The 19911-nt window shown below is 39.4% G+C and overlaps 1 long non-coding RNA gene across 1 annotated transcript in view; it reads left to right on the top strand.

Moving 5' to 3' along the window:
* Positions 1 to 19911, top strand: part of LOC138844677 (uncharacterized) — a 294022-nt gene that overhangs the window by 215097 nt on the left and 59014 nt on the right. The gene's annotated exons all lie outside the window — the stretch shown is intronic.

Genomic DNA, 19911 nt, shown 5'->3' on the forward strand with positions numbered 1-19911 from the left:
TCACATCTGGTAATAACCTGGGTAATGTGGAGGCTGCTGGTTTTGAGTGAGATTCAAGGTAATAAAGGACCCTGTAGGCCAGCGCCGCGGCTCAACAGGCTAATCCTCCGTCTTGCGGCACTGACACACTGGGTTCTAGTCCTGGTCAGGGCGCCAGATTCTGTCCTGGTTGACCCTCTTCCAGGCCAGCTCTCTGCTATGGCCCAGGAGTGCAGTGGAGGATGGCCCAAGTGCTTGGGCCCTGCACCCCATTGGAGACCAGGAGAAGCACCTGGCTCCTGCCTTTGGATCAGTGCAGCGCGCCGGTGGAGGGTGAACCAATGGCAAAGGAAGACCTTTCTCTCTGTCTCTCTCTCTCACTGTCCACTCTGCCTGTTAAAAAAAAAAAAAAAAAAAAAAAAAAAAAGGACCCTGTAGCAGATCCGGGTCATGGTGCCATCAGCTCCACCATTGGGGCTCTTCTCTTTCCAGCAGAGATAATGATGCTGCAGGTAGCAGTCTGCTGTTAGACAGAAATGGGATAACTAAGGCTGATGGCGTAGTTAAGCCACATGATCCTGTCTTCTTGACCCTCATGTCTCTTACTTCATTTGTGCCAATACCTCTCCTGAACGCTCTCCTGTGGCTATATCCCTTCTCCTGGAAAAACATGGTGAAAGTTTTAACAAACTGGACAGCCGTCTGATGCCAGAGTCTGTGTATGTCACCCCCACTACCAGTGATGAGGTTCTCATTGCCAGTTGCATGACTCAGCTTCAAAAACTCCATCTTATAGTTTTGTTTCTTTGTCACTTCTGGTATCAAGTGCTGTAGTCTGAGTACTATAGAAGAAGGAATTTAGATTTATCAGTAGGCATAATGTCGAATACATTGATAAGGCACTGCTGTTTATTTCATTAACACCTGTGAAAGAGAGAGGGAGGCAACAGGAATGGGCAGAGGGAGAAATGGGCTCTGGTACAGACTGGAAACAATCACTCAGCCTGACAGCGGCTCTGCATCATGCATGGCTTGGCAAAGTGGCCCCACATTAGACCAAAATAGCTAAGCCTGTTTACTCTCACTGTAGTGGATTGCGGGATCTGAGCTGCCCCAGAAGAGTGTTCCCTTGGACAATGCAGGATTTTTCAAGTGAGGCAAACCCTAACAGAGTTCAGAGCAAGAACTCCTCTCTGGGAGCTGAGCAGCAGCTCCCTCCCTAAGAAGGATTTGGAGAGCATGTTCTCATGTCGACCACAGTGAATAATGGAAGACAAAATGAAATGGATGTGCTCGTTCCAGCATGGAGGACATGAATGTCAGATGGAACACTTTATATTCATCCAGAAACTGAGTTTCTCCTGAATGCCTTATGTAATTTACCTCAAGTCATCATGTCCATCAACCTCAAATTTGATTGTGTCATCACAGAGTGTGACATGTAGGGTAAGAGACAGCAGCTCTCTGTGGCCCCACTTATCTGACAGCAGCCTTGATTCTCCCCTGCCCCAACATACGCCAGCTCGGACATCTCACTTAAAGAAGCAGTTTACAGAAAACAAAACAAAACAAAACAAAACAAAACAAAACAAAACAACAGACATCTAGAATGGAGAGTCTCTTTCACTTAATTATTCATTTATTGAACAAATATTTATTGAGCTGGTTGTCAAGAAATGAAAATAACTCTAGAAGGCTAATAACCTCCAGATTTAATACATCCTTAGTGTACAATACTCTGTGTTTCATGAAGCTAGTCACCACTTTTCTCCCAGTTTCTTCCTAAGTGTGTCGCAGACTCCCCCTCCCGTGGGGACATCTTTTTTAATTACTTAATGGAAGTCAGTACAAAATAGGATTTATAGGACAAATATTTCCACTTAGTCACTCTTGCTGTAAGTAAAGAGATTGATTGCTAATAAAAATATTTTTTCATTCAATCAACAAATTGAATGTGTGATTTGGCTTATTTACTGTGTGGCATGTGAAATTGAAGATGAATAAGCTCTCAATCCTTTTCTTTTAAAGAACCTCCATTCTATTAGGGAGATGCAAGCTGGATATACACAAACAGCCTATAAAACTCCATCCTAAGTGGTGGAAAACAAGGAAAGGGATGCCAGAGTTTGCAACAAGGTAGTCCACCTCCATTTGGTGTAAGATCTCTACAAAGCACAGGAGTGAACACATTCTAAGCACAAACAACAGTTTTATAATCAACGTGAGAAACATGATTGTAATGGTTACTAAGTAAACCCAGATAATTGTAGGAACCTGGAAGGTTAAAATGTAAGCAAGGAGGTTTGCATCTTGCGCAGGTTTAGAATGTAAACGAAAGACATTAGATTTTACTAATCAGGTAATTGGAGTATTCCCTGGCTGTTAGGATGGGCAATATTACATTGGTTCAGAACCAGGCTTTAAGAAAATTCATTTAATTGCTTAGAGCCATTCCGGTGCAATTGAAGAGAGTCAAGAAATTTAAGAGCATATCAGAATATTTAGATTGTTCCCATGAAAGATAACTAACAGATTAAATTAAGTGTTTTCATGCAATATTGTAATTATTTACCATTCTTTTATATCTTATTTAAAATGTTGAATCTAGGTTTCTATTACAGTATCTAACACATGGTTTGCTTTTTGGGAAATGGGCTTCCAGAAAATGAACAAATGAGTTTATGATAAGTAGGTATAAATATGCAAATGACACTCAATGTGATCTTTGAATGATTTGACCTAAGGCCTGGAACAGAGAGGTCTCAAAGAACTTGAACCTCAGTGGTTGGGAGAATGGTGATAACAATGTGAGAAACAGCTCAGGAAGAACCTCAAGAGGAAAAGCAAGTGTGAGGAACCGGCTGGTGAATGTAGTCCCCTTAGTGCAAGTTGAGGCGCGCCCTCACCTGAACCAGTGGATGAATGCTGCTTTTGACCATGATCTCACACAATGGCGAGGAGTAGGGGTGAGCACTTGCCTGCTTTTCAGAGAGTGCACTATCACTTCTGTGCAGTTACCATTGAAGGAATCCACCTTTACTTTCATGCTTTTGATGTCTGTTTTGAGATATTCTGGAAGGACAGCACGCAGTGGATCTGAGTATTTTCTCAAAGAAATAGCAGGGGCATCTGTGACCAAGCCCCAGAGGGCATGGCAGGATTTGGCAAGAGGGCCGAGCCAGCAGAGAGCATTCCCATCGGCACACTGGTGAGAATCAACAGCCTGCAGAAGCTGTTGCCACATTCTGGAGAGGCCCAGGATCTCTCAGGGTGGGTGGAAGTACTTTTTAGGGACCTGGGCACTGCCAGTGATTCAGGTGGGTGGTGCTCCCACAGAATTGGTGGGCGTCATTCTTCATGTGGCCATATCAATACTTGCAGACTGTGGGCACTGCAGTCCTGTCCCACTTCTCTATAGGAGCTGCCTCCTCCTTCACCATCTGCCCCTACAAACCAATTTTCTACGCATGCAGCATGTCTTATCGATGAGCAGAAATCAGTTCAGAATGAAGTTGTAAAGCATTTATGATTGATTTGAATTTGAAAAAAAAAAGTGCATATATCCCCAGAAGTGCTAGACACAGCTTTTCATCCAGAATGAATAATTATGCATAGAACTGATTACTTAAATACACAGTTCATGATTATGAATAAAATTACCTGCATTGCACTGCAAATACCTTGCTCTGCATGGATTAAGGAAAGCAAAACTTGATTGCAGATGCTGGAAATTTTAGGCCTTGAGATGTTTCAGTTGCACTCAAAATTTATCACTTACCTTTTATAACATACCCCTTATAGAAGTAATTTACAAGTGAAAATTGAAAATGAAATGTTGGTTACACTAAATTTCACAGTGGAGTGAAATAGTGGTAGCCAGACCATAGGAAAGTAAGTGGACTGCCTTCCTATTTGTGCACCACCTAGTTGAGATACTTCCCCCAAGTTGCAGATAGATGCACATGCCAAGTAGATCTCTACCTACTTGTGTAGTCTGGGAGATTCCAACAAACTCCCAGACCTCTGAATGTTTCTACCATTAACCAGTGTAGGTGTCTGAAATCTTACCTTTATTAGTATACCTCTGGGTAAGGGATTTTTTGTGTATTAAGATGCATGTGTTCTTGAAGGAATAATCCATGAAACTATAATCCATCAAAGCAACACAGTGTGAATCAGCTTGTCAACTCTATTCTAAAGTGGCAGCTTGGGAAGAGCAGGTTTATTTTCCTATGTTGTTTTGGCAATGTCATTTTTCACATCTTTCCCCACTGCCTCCTGTGCAGATATGCACATTGATTTAGACTTTTATTAGATTATTTTATGTGGACTCACTTTCCACTTTGGGGAGAACTCATTTGCTTTTTTGGGGTTTGGTAGACAACTTTGTAACTGGGATTTATGAGCATTTAGTGCTTAAACAGAGATTCAATGCTAAAATTAAATTCCAAATAAAAAATAATTTGGATATCAGTTCCAGAAGCACTATGAAATGTAGACAAAGTGTATCTCACTTCTTCTGGCATATTTTTCATGCTCATCAATCATAACACTATTGTTAATTTCATTTAATATCCATCAATGTAATATATTTGCATATACAAAGCAATTCAAATTTTAAGAAGTAAAGTAAGAAAGAGTTCTCTATAAAGAAAACAACAATGCATTACATTACAGTGGCACCTACCTCCTTTTGCCAATCTTAAAAGGAAACCTAGGTACAAGTTTTGTTGAAGGCTTTTCTCAGATATTCTTTATTGAGTTGAGAATATACCTTTCTTTTCTTAGTTTGTTGAGATTTGTTACCATAAATTTATGTTGACTTTTCTCTAATTGTTTTCTGCAGCCATTGAGCTACTTACACATTTCATCATAGCCTAGTGATATAATGGATTAAATAAGGCTGAATTAGTAAACATTACATAAAATATTAATGGATCAATTTTTTTAATATCCAACCCATTACTAGGATAAACCTCACATGTTCATGATATATTGTCCTATTTTGTATTAGTGGTCTTGTTAATCATAGTTTTGTGCATTTCTTTGAAACTATTATTACATCCTGTCATAGCTTCTCATAGGTCAGTGCAACCATAATCATAAGTACTTGATTATTTACCAGTTCAATTCCCTCGGCAGCCTCACCAAAAATTTGATTGTTCTCTAGACTTGTTGCTCTGCAAGTCATCATTGTGAGAATGTCTATTCACTCATTAATTTTGATTCATCGTTCCCTGGATCTGTGCTCTATTTTTCTTGGTTGTATTGTATGTTATTTAAATTTTTTAATGATTTTTTTCATGATATTCAATCACATTTACCCATTTTTGGACCTTTCTTTTCAAATTTGTTCCTAAGTATTATATTTTTTTATAGTTGTTAAGGGAATATTTTCAGCATCTTCATTTCTCAATGCTTATTACCAACCTAGAGAAAATCACAGTAGTATTTTAAATGGTGCTGAGAAACATCAAGCATGAATTTTAAGTAGAGACCTGATGATAATATGATGAATGGATTTTAGGGGAACAAGAATTGGGAACAGAAAGGTCAGTTAGGAGGACATTGTTGCATTCAGGAGGAGGAAATAAATGCCTGATTTAAGGTATGGCTGTAAAGCTGGGATGATGAAGAATGAGGAAACAATCTGAGATAAAATTTCTAGAAATTGGGTGTTGATTTAGTATGAGATACTTTGGCAGGGGAGATGTTCAAGTTAACTCCCAGATTTCTGGATGTTTCTTGAAATGCCAAATATGGGAGAATATGCAGGTGAAAAATCCACAATAAATCTGAATCCTTAGTGATTCTCAGTTATGACAGTTATAACAGTTACTGATAATTGGGTGACTAGTGCAGTGATAGGCTAAAATGATAATTATATTATCATTATACACATTTAAATTACAGCCTTTGAAGCAATTATTATAGAAAAAACCCTTTATTGTGAAACAGAATAATATTCATTTCATATATGACTAAATGCATTGTTGTTTTTGGTAGTATTTGCTTTTATAGTTTTGTTTTTGGTAGTATTTGCTTTTATAGTTTTTTAAACAAACTTCATATATTTCATATGTACAGATTTAAGAACTAGTGATACTTCCCACCTTCCCATCCCTCCCACCCATGTTCCAACTCACTCTTAATTTTTACAAAAGTTTTTACAAAAAATAATTCCCACTCTTAATTTTTACAAAGATCTACTTTTAGTCTACTTAATGATCATAAAGTTAATTCTACACAAGTAAAATAGCTCAACAAATAGTATGAAGAAAAAAATCACTATTCCTCAATAGAAAGGGAAGGGCTGTAAACAATCATCAAATCTCAAAATGTGTACTTCACTCCAATACATTAAAGTTCAGGTACTCTTATTTACCTCAGAAAAGGGAAAATATATGGTATCTGTCTTTTTGGGAACTGGCTTATTTCACTAAGTATAGTATTTCCAGTTGCATCCATTTTGTTGCAAAAGACAGGGTTTCATTTTTTAACAGCTGAGTAGTATTCCATAATACATGTATATCATAATTTCTTTATCTACTAAACAGTTGAAGAACATTTATTGTGATTCCATATCTTAACTATTGTGAATTATGCTGCAATGAACATGAGGTACAGATAACACTTACATATGCTGATTTCTTCTGGTTTGGATAAATTCCCAGGATTGGGATGGCTAGGTCATATGGTAGGTCTATATTCATATTGCTGAGATATTGTATCATATCATTCCACAGTGGCTGCATTAATTTACATTCCTGCCAACAGTGGATTAGAATACCTTTTTCTTAACTGGCTTGCTTATTTTGTTGTTGTTGAATTTCTTAAGCTCTGTATAGATTCTAGATATTAGCCCTTTATCAGTTGCATAGTTTGCAAATAATTCCTGTCATTCTGTCAGGTGCCTCTTCACTTTACTGAGTGCTTCTTTTGCAGTGGAGAAGCTTCTCAGATTGATGTAATCCCGTTTGTCAGTTTTGGCCTTGATTACCTCTGCCTCTGCGGTATTTTCCAAGAAGTCTTTGCCTATACCAATGTCTTGCAGGGTTCCCCCAATGTTCTCTAGTAATTTGATGGTATCAGGTTGTAGATTTAGTTCGTTGGTCCATTAGAGTGGATTTTTGTGTGAAGTGTAAGGTAAGGATCTAGTTTCCTACTTCTACATGTGGAGATCCAGTATTTCCGTCACCATTTTTTGAGGAGACTGTCTTTGCTCTAGGGTTTGATTTTAGCTCCTTTGTCAAAGATAAGTTGGTTGTAGATCTATGGATTGATTTCTGGGGTTTATATTCTGTTCCATTGTTCTATGCATCTGTATTTGTGCCAGTACCAGGTGTTTTGATTGTAACTGCCTGTAGTATGTCTTGAAATCTAATATTGTGATGCCTCCAACTTTATTTTGATTGCTTTAACTATTCAGGGTCTCTTGTGTTTCCATATGAATTTCAGCATCATTTTTTCTAGGTTTGTGAAGAAAGTCATTGGTATTTTATTGGGATAATGTTGAATCTGTAAATTGCTTTCTACACTATGGACAATTTGATGATATTCTTCCAATCCATGAACATGGACAAACTTCCCTTTCTTAGTATTGTCTACTTTTTTCTTTAATGCTTGTAAATATCATCATAGAGATCTTTGACATCCTTGGTTAAATTTATTCCAAAGTATTTAATTTTTTGTGGCTATTGTGAATAGGATTGATTTTAGAAGTTCATTCTAAGCCATGGCATTTTCTTTGTATACAAAGGCTATTAATTTTTCTGTGTTGGGATTATATCCTGCCACTTTATCAAAGATTTTTCTGAGTTCCAGTAGTTTCTCAATAGCATCTTTTGGATCCTCTCTATATAGAATCATGTTATTGCAAGTAGCAATAGTTTGATCTCATCCTTTCCAATTTGTATCCCTTTGATTTGTTTTTGCCTAATGACTCTTGCATAAACTTCCTGGACTATATAAATAGCAATGATGAGAGTGGGCATTCTTGTCTGGTTCTGGATCTTATGATGGGAATGCTTTTAGCTTTCCCCATTCAATAGCATGCTGGTGGGGGTTTCTCATAAATTGCCTTGATTGTGTTGAGAAATGTTCCTTCTATACCCAATTTGCATAAGGTTTTCATCAGAAAGGATGTTGTATTTTATCAAATGCTTCTCTGCACCTTTTGAAATAATCATATGGTTTTTATTCTTCAGTTTGTTAATATGATGTGTCACATTTATTGATTTGCATATGTTGAACCATCTTTACATACCAGGAATAAATCTCAGTTGGTCTGGGTAAATGATCTTTCTGATGTGTTGCTGGATTTGGTTAGCTAATATTGGGTTGAGGATGCTTTTTATGTCTATGTTCATCAGGCATATTGTTCTATTGTTCTCTTTCTTTTAGAAAAATTGGAGCTAGTTCTTCTTTAAATCTCTGGTAGAGTTCAGCAGTGAAGCTGTCATGTCCTGGGCTTTTCTTTGTTGGGAAGGTCTTTATTACTGATTCAATTTCCTTCTTGGTTATTGTCTGTTTAGGTTTTCTATGTTTTCATGGCTCAATTTATGTAGGTTGTATGTGTCCAGAAATCTGTCCATTTCTTTTAGGTTTCCCAATTTGTTGGCCTACAGATCTTTGTAGTAATTTCTGATGGTTCTTTTTATTTCTGTGGTATCTATTGCTACATTTCCTTTTTCATCTCTGATTTTATTGATTTTGGTCTTCGCTCTCTCTTTTTTTCTTGATAGTTGGGTCAATGGTGTATCAATTTTGTTTATTCATTCAAAAACTAGCTCTTCATTTCACTGATATTTTGCATTGTTTTTTGTTTCAATTTTGTTTATTTCTTATCTAATTTTAATGTTTTTCTCCTCCTACTAATTTGGGGTGTGATTTGTTGTTTTTCTAGGTCCTTGAGATGCGTTGATAATTCAAATATTTAGTACTTTTCCAATTTTTTCATGTAGACACCAATTGCTCTAAACATCCTTCTTACATCTGCTTTTGCTGTATCCCATTATCTTGATATGATGCATGGTATCATCATTCATTTTCAAAAATTTATATGCTTCTCTTTTTTTTTTTTTTTTTTTTTTTTTTTTGACAGGCAGAGTGGACAGTGAGAGAGAGACACAGAGAGAGAAAGGTCTTCCTTTGACGTTGGTTCACCCTCCAATGGCCGCCGCTGCAGCCGGCGCACCGCGCTGATCCTGGCAGGAGCCAGGAGCCAGGTGCTTTTCCTGGTCTCCCATGGGGTGCAGGGCCCAAGCACCTGGGCCATCCTCCACTGCACTCCCTGGCCATAGCAGAGAGCTGGCCTGGAAGAGGGGCAACCGGGACAGAATCCGGCGCCCCAACCGGGACTAGAACCCGGTGTGCCGGCGCCGCAAGGTGGAGGATTAGCCTATTGAGCCACGGCGCCGGCTTTATGCTTCTCTTTTGATTTCTTCTATGACCCACTGTTCATTCAAGAGCATGTTCAATCTCCATGTGTTTACATATGACCTATATATTCTTTTGTTGTTGATTTCCACCTTCATTCAGTTATGGTCAGAGAAGATGCATGGTAAGATTTTGATTTTTTTTTTTAATTTGCTGACACTTGCTTTATGGCCTAGCATATGGTCTATCCAGAGAAAGTTCCATGCACTGATGAAAAGAATGTGTATTCTGCAACTTTGGTATGAAACATTTGTAGATATCAGTTAGCTACACTTGGTCTATTGTGTTGATTAGCTCTGCTGTTTCTTTGTGAATTTTCTGTCTGGTTGATCTTTCCATTGATGAAACTGTGGTGTTGAAGTCTCACATTATTATTGTATGGAGTCTATGTCTCCCTTTAGATCCATTAACATTTCTTTCAGATAGCCAGGCACCCTATAATTGGGTGCATATATATTTATTATAGTCACATCTTCCTGTTGAATTGATCCCTTAATCATTACATAGTGTCCTTCATTTATTTTATCAGTTTTTGTGTTACAGTCTATTTTGTGTGATATTAGGGGTGCTACACCAGTTCTTTTTTGGTTTCTTTCAGCATGGAATAACTTCTTCCATCCTTTCACATTCAGTATGCATGTATCTTTGCTGGTAAGATGTGTTTCTGTTAAGCACTCAATATTGGGTCTTGTTTTTTAATCCATTCCACCAGTCTATATCTTTTCATTGGAGAGCTGAGGCCATTTACATTCAAGGTAACTTTTGATAAGTAACTACTTGGCCCTGCCATTTTTTCATGAACATTCCTGTTGTTTACTTTGGATTTCCTTTGTTTACTGGGGTATTTTCTGCCTTCACATTCTTTCATAGGGATGGCTATCTTTAGGTTTCAGTGTGTAACACATTCTTACACATAATTTTTTAAAAAACATTATTTATTGCAAAAGCAGAGCTACAGAGAGGCAAAGGCAAAAGAGAGAAGAGAGGTCCCCCCACCAAATGGTTCACTCCTCCAATGGCTAAAAAGCCTAGAGCTGGGCCATTCTGAAGCCTGGAGCCAGGAACTTCTTCCAAGTCTCCCATGTGGGTGCAGTTGCCCAAGGATTTGGGCCATCTTCTACTGCTTTCCTAACCCATAGCAGAGAGCTGGATCAGGAGTGGAGTAGCCAGGACTAGAACCAGTGCCTGTATAGGATGTCAGCAATGTAGCTGGTGGCTTCACCATCTATGCCACAGTGCTGGCCCATTTAAGTATTTTTTTTATTTATTTTTTTTATTTTTTGACAGGCAGAGTGGACAGTGAGAGAGAGAGACAGAGAGAAAGGTCCTCCTTTGCCATCGGTTCACCCTCCAATGGCCACCATGGCCAGTGCGCTGTGGCCGGCGCACCGTGCTGATCCATTGGCAGGAGCCAGGTACTTATCCTGGTCTCCTACGGGGTGCAGGGCCCAAGCACTTGGGCCATCCTCCACTGCACTCCCTGGCCACAGCAGAGGGCTGGTCTGGAAGAGGGGCAACCGGGACAGAATCCGGCACCCTGACCAGGACTAGAACCCAGTGTGCCGGCGCCGCAAGGCGGAGGATTGGCCTAGTGAGCCGCAGCACCGGCCATTTAAGTATATTTTGAAAGGCTGAACAAGTAGTGACAAATTATTTCAATTTCTGTTATGGAAGACCTTTATTTTACCTTCATTCATAAAAGAGCTTTGCAGGGTATGGTATTCTGGGTTGACTTTTTTTTCTCTTAAGACTTGGACTATGTTTTATGATCTGTCCTAGCCTGTAGAGTTTCTGATGAGAAGTCAGCTATGTCTAATTGGAGATCTCGATAGTAATCTGGCAATTCTTTCATGTACATTTTAGAATATTTTCTTTATGTTTCACTGTGGAGAGTTTCACTAAAATGTGTCATGGTGAAGATCTTTTCTGGTCATGTCTGTTAGGAGTTTTTTGTGATTCCTATACTTTACTTCCCTTTCTTTCACCAAATTGGGGAATTTTTTTCTAATTATTTCACTAAATAGGCCTTCTAGTCAATTCTCTCTTCCCCCACCTTCAGGAACTCCTAAGACCCATATTTTGGGTCATTTGATAGTATCCCATGAGTCATCAACACTGTTCTTAAGTTTTCTAATTTCTTCTTTTTCTTTCTTTCTTTTTTTTTTTTTTTTTGGTGTGACTGAAAGATTTCCAAAATTTTGTCTTCTAGCTCAGATAGTCTTTCTTTTGTCTCACCAAGTTTATTGTTAAGGTTTTCTACCATATTTTTTATTTAATCTATTAAATTCCTCATTTTTAATATTTTATTTTGATTTCTTTAAAATCTCAATTTCACATGTAAAAAATTCATTAATGTTATGTATGGTTTTCTGTAGTTTGTGGATTTGCTTCTGGTTGCTTTTTAGTAATCCTATGATTAATCTTCTGAATTCAATTTCTGGTATTTCATCAATCTCTTCATCTTCACATTCTAATATTGAAATGTTGTGTTCCTTTGGGGGCTCATGATGTCTTCCTTATTTTTGTTTTTTGAATTTCTGCATTTAGTTTTAGGCATATGTAGAGTTATTTGTTGTTTTTTTCCTCTGATGGCTTTTATCTTTGAAGTATGCCTCTATGGCTTAATAGAATGTCTGCACTTTCAATGAATACCAAGAGGGTTGTGCTGAGTGTGGCCAGAAAGTTCTGGTCAGTGCTACATGGTGGGACAAATATACACGGTGACACCCATGTTGGGCATGGTAGATATCTTGTTAACAGAAGGTAAGGAATGGTCACCTCTGTTAGTGTGATCAACCCCTCACCTCTTTTCCTCCAAGCTGAGTAATGCCTGAGTTTTAGTCCCCTGTGGTTTTAACACTCATCTGTGCCACCGTATGAACTGCTCAAATGATCTGTTCAGTCCTCACTCTGAGTTTAGTTCCTGCTGCAATGACTTCCCCCAGGAAACCCAGGAGCTCTGATCATATGGAGCCACACACACTGATTACACAGAAACACAGCTATCCCCTGAAACTTCTTGTGCAGCCACCAAGTCCCCGCAGTGTCAGCACAAAAGGCTCCCACAGTCACTGGGTGGGGAGGTCCACTCTACCTTGCCAGTGTGGTCAACAGAGAGGCAGATGTTTCCCAAGCCAGCTCTGCCTAGGCAGCTTAAGCCCCAGAGCCTGAATTGTGTTGAGAGGCTGGGGATACCTCACAGTCCTCCCTGGGTGCCCAACCCTCTGTCAATCCTGCCAGCCAGGCTCAAAGTCAGTGGCGACTACAGATTTTTTCCCTCTGCTAGAATCTCTGGATCATGCACGTATACAAGGCCACTGTCCGAATGTTGCCCTCTCCTAGCCATTGCTGCCAGTAGTGCTGAGAAGATGGCTTCTTGTCTCAGCCAGTTGCTGTCTGCGTGCACAAAGGCTTCTCCAGGTGTCCAAGCCCAAAATGGTGCCTGCCCTTTTTCAGCCAGGCAGTGGGCTCTGCTGTGGATAGAGTGGCGTGACATAAATGTGCCCCTTTTTCTTCCACTGGATCCAGTCTCGACTAACACCATGCTCATCCTCCAGCTCTATCACCACAGCCTCCTGCAGTCTGTTCTCACCTCTGTCTCCAAGCTGCCACCCACTTCACCTCTTAGCTGCTGCAATCGTGTGTTGTGTCCATGTTTGTTGCTGTGTATCTGCACCTTCCACACTGGTCGATGGCATTGCTCTTCCTTTTCTGGCATTTCCAATGTGGTTTTCTCTCTAATTCTCCCTGGAGAGTACACTTCCTACAGTTTTTTTGTACTATTTTTCCCTAGCCTAGCACAATATGTCATTCCCTATTACGCCATCCTGGAAGCGCACATTGCTGTTTTTTAGTTATACCGTGGCGTATATGTAGTTCAATGATGAATACTACAGTCAAGTGGCCAGGTTCCACAGGTGGCAGTTTTATGTTAAGTAAAAACCTTCTTATGTTCACTGATAGGTTATAGAGAAATAGGAGCAACCATCTACAGCTTGGTCAGCTATAGATGGACACTCATCTCAAACATGCTCTCAAATCTTGAGACAATAACTCATATATCTCATTAAAATCTATTTTCTGAGCCATGTCAGTTATAAAATAAATTATGATATCAAATTATAGAATCTGAATGCTTCAACTAGCATGCCTTAAACACAACTCCCTGAGAAGGAAAAACTGAAAACATCTGTTCTCCTTAAATGATTTATGTGTGAGTTAACTTTCATAGACCATGTCTTTGCCTGTGTTCCATGTGGTTATTTTGCATCACACAGAGCCAATAATCTTTTGCCATCTTCCAAAGGTGGCTTTTAGAGTTTGCATGATGTCTCATAATCATGTACTACTATAAACACAGATAAAAAGGGCCAGTGCTATGGCACAGCTATGGTTAAAACCCCATCCTGTAGTGCCAGCATCCCATATGGGCACCAGTTCAGATCCTGGCTGCTCCACTTCAGATCCAGCTCCCTGCTAATGCTCCTGGGAAAGCAGGGGAGGTTGGCCCAACTCCTTGGGCCCCTGCAGTCATGTAGGAGACCTAGAAGAAGTTCCAGGCTACAGATCAACTCAGCTCCAACTATTGTAGCCTTTTGGGGAGTGAATCAGTGGATGGAAGACAGCTCTCTCTCTCTCTCTCTCTCTCTCTCTCCCCCTCTCTTTCCTTCCCCTTCCCTCTCTCTACCTCTGCCTCTACCTCTCTCTGAAACTCTGTCTTTCAAATAAATGAAATAAACCTTAAAAAGAAAAAACACAGATAAAAATATTTCTTTTATAGCTCCATGAGTTTGTTGAGAAATAAGACACAGATTATTAAGCAGGCATATCATTCTTTTACCTTTTCTGCACATATGTTAAAAACTAATAATTATATTAGTAATTCTACCCAAGTATAGTAAGAAATCTCTTTTGACACATACATACATACATGTACTTCATACATGTTATACACATACTCTACATACCCAACTATACATTTGACCTCTATTTTTTCTTGTGTGTTTTCTTTTTCTTTTAAAAAAATTATTTATTTGAGAAGTAAAGTTACAGTGAGAGGGAGCGACAGAGAGAAAGGTCTTCCTTCCATTGGTTCACTCCCCAAATGGCCACAACGGCCAGAGCTGCTGCACCAATCTGAGTTCAAGAGCCAGGTGCCTGCTCCCAGTCTCCCACGCGGGTGCAGAGGCCCAAGCACTTGGGCCATCTTCCACTGCTTTTCCCAAGCCACAACAGAGAGTTGTATTGGAAGAGGAGCAGCCAGGACTAGAACCAGAGCCCATATGGGATGCTGGTGCCACAGTGGAGGATTAACCTACTGCGCCATGGTGCCGGCCCGTTCTTATATGTTTTCTTATACTGTTGGTATCCAACAGTATCACTTTATAAATAAATTTTTTCAGCAACTTATTTTTTTTTTAATTTATTTTACTTATTTGGAAGCATTACAGAAAAAGGTAGAGACAGAGAGAGGTCTTCCTTCCATCAGCTGATTTACTCCTCAAATGGCTGCAATAGCCAAGTTGAACCAATCTAAAGCCAGGAACCAGGAGATTCTTCTAGGTCTCCTATGTGGTTGTAGGAGCCCAAGGACATGGGCCAACCTCCACTGCTTTCCTAGGTGCAGTAGCAGGGAGCTGGATCAGTAATGGAGCAGTCAGGACCCAAACCGGTGCCCACGTGAGATGCTGGCACTGCAGGCTGGGGCTTTAACCCTTGTGCCACAGCACTGGACCCATCCCATCAATTTATTAATCTTATAGCAAAAAATCTGGTCATTAATTAGAAGTTGTTTTTACAGCATTGACAACAATAATATAAGCATCATTTGTATTCAGTTTTACTCTGAATGATGTAATTTCAGACAATGGTTCCTTAGTTTGTACCTTGTCTTTCTTTAGCAGCAAAGAAGTATCAATTTTAAAAAAATTATAGCTATGGGAGATCTTGTAATTATTTGAAAATTAGGAAACAATTCAACAGCTTTGTGTTGCCATTTGCTAACTTTTATTAACATCTAGCTCATTGTAGAATAAAAGAAAATTGTTCATTGTCCCAAGAGAATATAACTTTTAAATAATTATATATATCTACATTATAATTTTATTTGGCTTAATTATGTGAAGTGATTACATTTAGAGATTCAATTTCCTAGGATGTATGCATTTCCTAAGACATATACATTCATTACTAATTCCATTTATTATTTCTACTAACAAGAATATTCAGAAGGGGATATTGTATGTGTTTATGTCTTTGCCACTGTCTTATGCTTTAATAAACAATTTTTGAAGCTATTGATCCATTTTTGGCACTAGGAAATATGATAAATCAATATAGTTAAAATAAAATGCAAATTATAGCTAATATAAATGTGTATTTTATCTATTTAAATTGAATAGCTATACAGTAGGGATATACATAGTTATTGCCATCTTTGTAAAGTATGCTCTATGATGTTTGTACAACAATGACCTATTTCTCAGAACATATTCCTGCCATTAAGTAATGTGTGGCTGTACATATTTATAATGTACAATTCTGTTAAATAACAAACATTAATAATATGTACAGCTTTTAAAAATATTTATTTAATTTATGACAGAGAGTGTGTGAGTGTAGTGTCCTCTACTGATTCACTCCCCAAATGCCCACAGCAACTGCAGCTGGACCAGGCTAAAGCTGAGCTGGGGCAGTTTGTGTTACCCATGTGAGTTGCAGGAAGTCAAAAACTTGAGCCATCACCTGTTGCTTCCTAGGGAGTGTATTAACAGGAAGCTAGAATCATGGGCTGGCACTTACCACTATGAAAAATGTTTGACTCTGTGCACAGCTTTTAAACATGCAAGAAATTATAAAATAAGATTAATATGAGCGGCTGGCGCTGTGGGAGCACAGAGTTAAATCCTCAGCCTGCAGTGTTGGCATCCCATATAGGCACCGGTTCAAGACCCGGTTCTCCACTTCCGATCCAGCTCTCTGCTATGGCCTGGGAAAGCAGTAGAAGATGGCCCAAGAACTTGGGGGAGACCCACATGGGAGACCCACATGGGAGACCCAGAAGAAGCTCCTGTCTGCTGGCTTAGAATTGTTGTAGCTCTGGTCATTGCAGCCAACTGGGGAGTGGACCAGAGGATGGAAGACTTCTCTTTCTCTCTGCCTCTCCTGATCTGTGTAACTGACTTTCAAATAAATAAATAAATCTTTCAAAAAAAAAAAGAGATTAATGTGAAATCACAATTATTATCACATTTCAAATTTTTGAAGAATATATTCAAATTCTTTTCCCCAGAATCCACCCACTTCATGGAGATTAGTATCAATGGTGTGAACAAGCAAGCTGCTGCTAGTGTCTCCCTATTTTTGGAGGATGGGGGGCTTTTATACCTTTAATTTTTCCTCCTTGGGAAATTAAGGCATCCAGTATGGGGAGTCCATGATGCAAACAATACCTGCATGTGGTGGCAGTGGGCATCTAGGATGAAATCCACACATCCACTTCCAGGATTGAGGTGTATGTCCCTGTCTCAGAGGTGAGGTAGTTCCTCAAGGTTTAACAAAGGCCGCTCAGAGAAGGAGACAGAGTGATGAGACCTGAAATGGGCCCAAGAGTACAGCTCTCTGGAGGCGTAAGGGCACACACGAGGCAGCACACTACCAGGGATGTGAGTGCTACTTCCTTGGGAGCACTGACTATCCCCAAGACTGAATGAACTTTTCAGTGCCACACAGTGCCTCAGGCCAGATGGCTGGGGGCACAAACTCCTCCATCATGTGCTGATCTCCACCACTCCTACCCACAACAGAGGCTCAACAGATCAGTAATGTGTTATTAGTGCATCTTAATTGAAGAGAATATAATTACAGCATATTCATGTAATCAACATCTACCTAGTCATTCTTTGCTTTCTTGGCATTATCCCAGAGGGAAATATTTTATGTAAAAGGACTTTGCATGTAACAATTTCAAGTACAAACCCTATTTAAAAATGTAAATGGCATTAAAAAGACTCTACACTTCCTTCTACATCCCTTAACCTTCTAAAACAGAATATACTGATAGAGTTTTTATCTCTCTATGACATTACATGAGCCACATCAATGGTTTTGCGGTGCTGTATAAATTGGTGTCGATAAAGACTCTTGAGGCAAGTGAGACTCCTTTCCCTGCAATAAATGGCCTCTAGCTCGTCTGCTGCTGCTTTTAAGTTTTACAGCTCTTCCCCTTGTGAACAAGCAGCTGTCAGTTGAGACTTCTCATCAGAGTGCCTGCTTCAGCTACGGTCTTCCCACCCTTCTTCATTTCCCATTTACTTCCTTCCATCATTCCTTGTATTAGTGTATTTGTTTATGTATGTATTTATTCTGAAGCTGAAAAATTGGTGTTTACATGGGTACATTATAAGACTATCGGTTTTTTTTTTTAAGATGTGTTTATTTATTTGAAAGTGAGAGTTACAGAGACAGAGACAGATGGCTAGATCTTCCATCCTCTGGTTCACTACCCAAATGGCTTCAATGACTGGGGCTCGGCCAGGTCAAAGCTGGGAGCCAAGAGCTTCCTCTGGGACTCCCATGTGGGTGCAGGGGCCCAAGGACTTGGGTCATCCTCTACTGCTGTCCCAGACACACTAGCAGGGAGCTGGATTAGAAGTAGAGCAGCTGGGACTCAAACCAGTGCCCATATGGGATATCAATGCTGTAGGCCATGGCTTAACCTGCTATGGACAGAACTAGCTCAAGGACTATCTATTTCTGAGTGCTGGTTGGTAATTTCCATGAAGGAAAAGAGTAGGTGGGAAGGGGTTGTTTCTTTGACAGTCGGCTCCTGGACATTTTCCCCACGTATTTTCCTTTGTTCTCAATTGTGTTATGGAGAGCTGGGGATACATACCACTTGATTTTTGGCTAGAAGACATAGCTTTACAATTTAGGAAGAACATTTTAGGTTTTTTTCTGTACCCATTTAAATACCTGAATTATCAAATGAGAAGTCAGCATTAAAAGAAAAGGCATCTAAGCACATGCTTCCAACCACATGATTTCTGTATCATTTTCCTCAGCATTTGTCTCAGTGCACGCTTCCTGTTACTGGCATCAAATACATTCCACTTAGCAATGCTACGTGATGAAAATGCTGAGGTATAGAACTCTTTTTCCTCCTTGTGTTTTTATTCACTGCATACATACAGTATTTTCTAACTTTGAGGGATCACTGCAGTAAGTTGCAAATGATGTATGGAGTGACAAGTTTTTCCTACTGCATAAAAAGAGAACTAGTGCTGAGCGATGACTGCGGCGATACACTGTGTTTCTTACAATATTTAGTTTTTACAAAGCTCTGGAAACCCAGCAGGCTCTGAACCTTCTACACAGTGAGACAAAACCCAGACCAAAATGCATTTAATGTGCTCATTTCTTTTTTCTTTCTTTTCAATACACTTCCAGTTGAGCAATCAGTTTCATGCTCCAGGGAGCATTGCATGCTTATTACTTCAGCTATGCAAAGAGCTTAGACCAGGTTTCTATCCAGAGGTGAGTGTAGGAATTGCAGCCCCTTTGGTTTCTCTCCACAAATCCCTAGCATCAGCAAGGCAAACTCATCTACAAGGGAAGCTTTATGTGTACTAGGGTTGGGGAAAGGCTGTACATACATTTGTGCATGTGCTTAACTGGAAAGAACAAGTAATTTGCCTCCATCACTATGCCATTCTCCCCCCTGGAGTCCAGGCTTCAACTGATCAGGGAGAAGATGTTCATATCCAGGCTCCAAAGGTTTCCCCATGACACTATCCTGCTCCCCAGGATACACTTCAAAAGAAGCTAAGATAGCAAACACAGAGAAAGTTATGAGAACAGACACATATAGAAGGAAACCTTTCCTGGATATGCAAGAATAGAAGTTATTTTTGTTTTGAATTTTAAAACAATTTTTATTAATATAAATAGATTTCCTGTATTTCATAGTTATAATTCTAGGAAGATAGCCATAGTTCCCTCCCTCCTTTTTCTCTCTCAATCCCCCTCCTTCCTTCCTTTCTTTTTTTCCTTAAGTTTTTACAAAAATATAATATTAGTCCACTCTGTAATCACAGGTTTAATGTACCACTAACAATTATATTCAACAGGTAAATAGTAGAAGTACCACAGTTCCACAGGAGTATAAACAAGGGCTAAAAACAGCAATCAAAACTCAATATGTCCGTTTTGTTCCTATACATTTTTGTATTCTATATTAACAACTGCATATCACAGGAAATATATTTGTTTTTCGAGGACTGGCTTATTTCATTAGGCATAGAGGTTTCCAGTAGCATCCATTTTGTTGCAAAAGACAGGATTCCCTTCTTTTTTATGGTTGAGTAGTGTTCTATAGATCTACCATATGACCCAGCCATCCCACTCCTGGAAATTTACCTGAATAAAATGAAATCAGCATATAAGAGAGTTATTTGTATCTCCATGTTTGTTTATTTTTTTTTAAAGGTGTGTGAT

This window comes from Oryctolagus cuniculus, chromosome 12, assembly GCF_964237555.1.
Source record: "Oryctolagus cuniculus chromosome 12, mOryCun1.1, whole genome shotgun sequence".
Taxonomy (NCBI): domain Eukaryota; kingdom Metazoa; phylum Chordata; class Mammalia; order Lagomorpha; family Leporidae; genus Oryctolagus; species Oryctolagus cuniculus.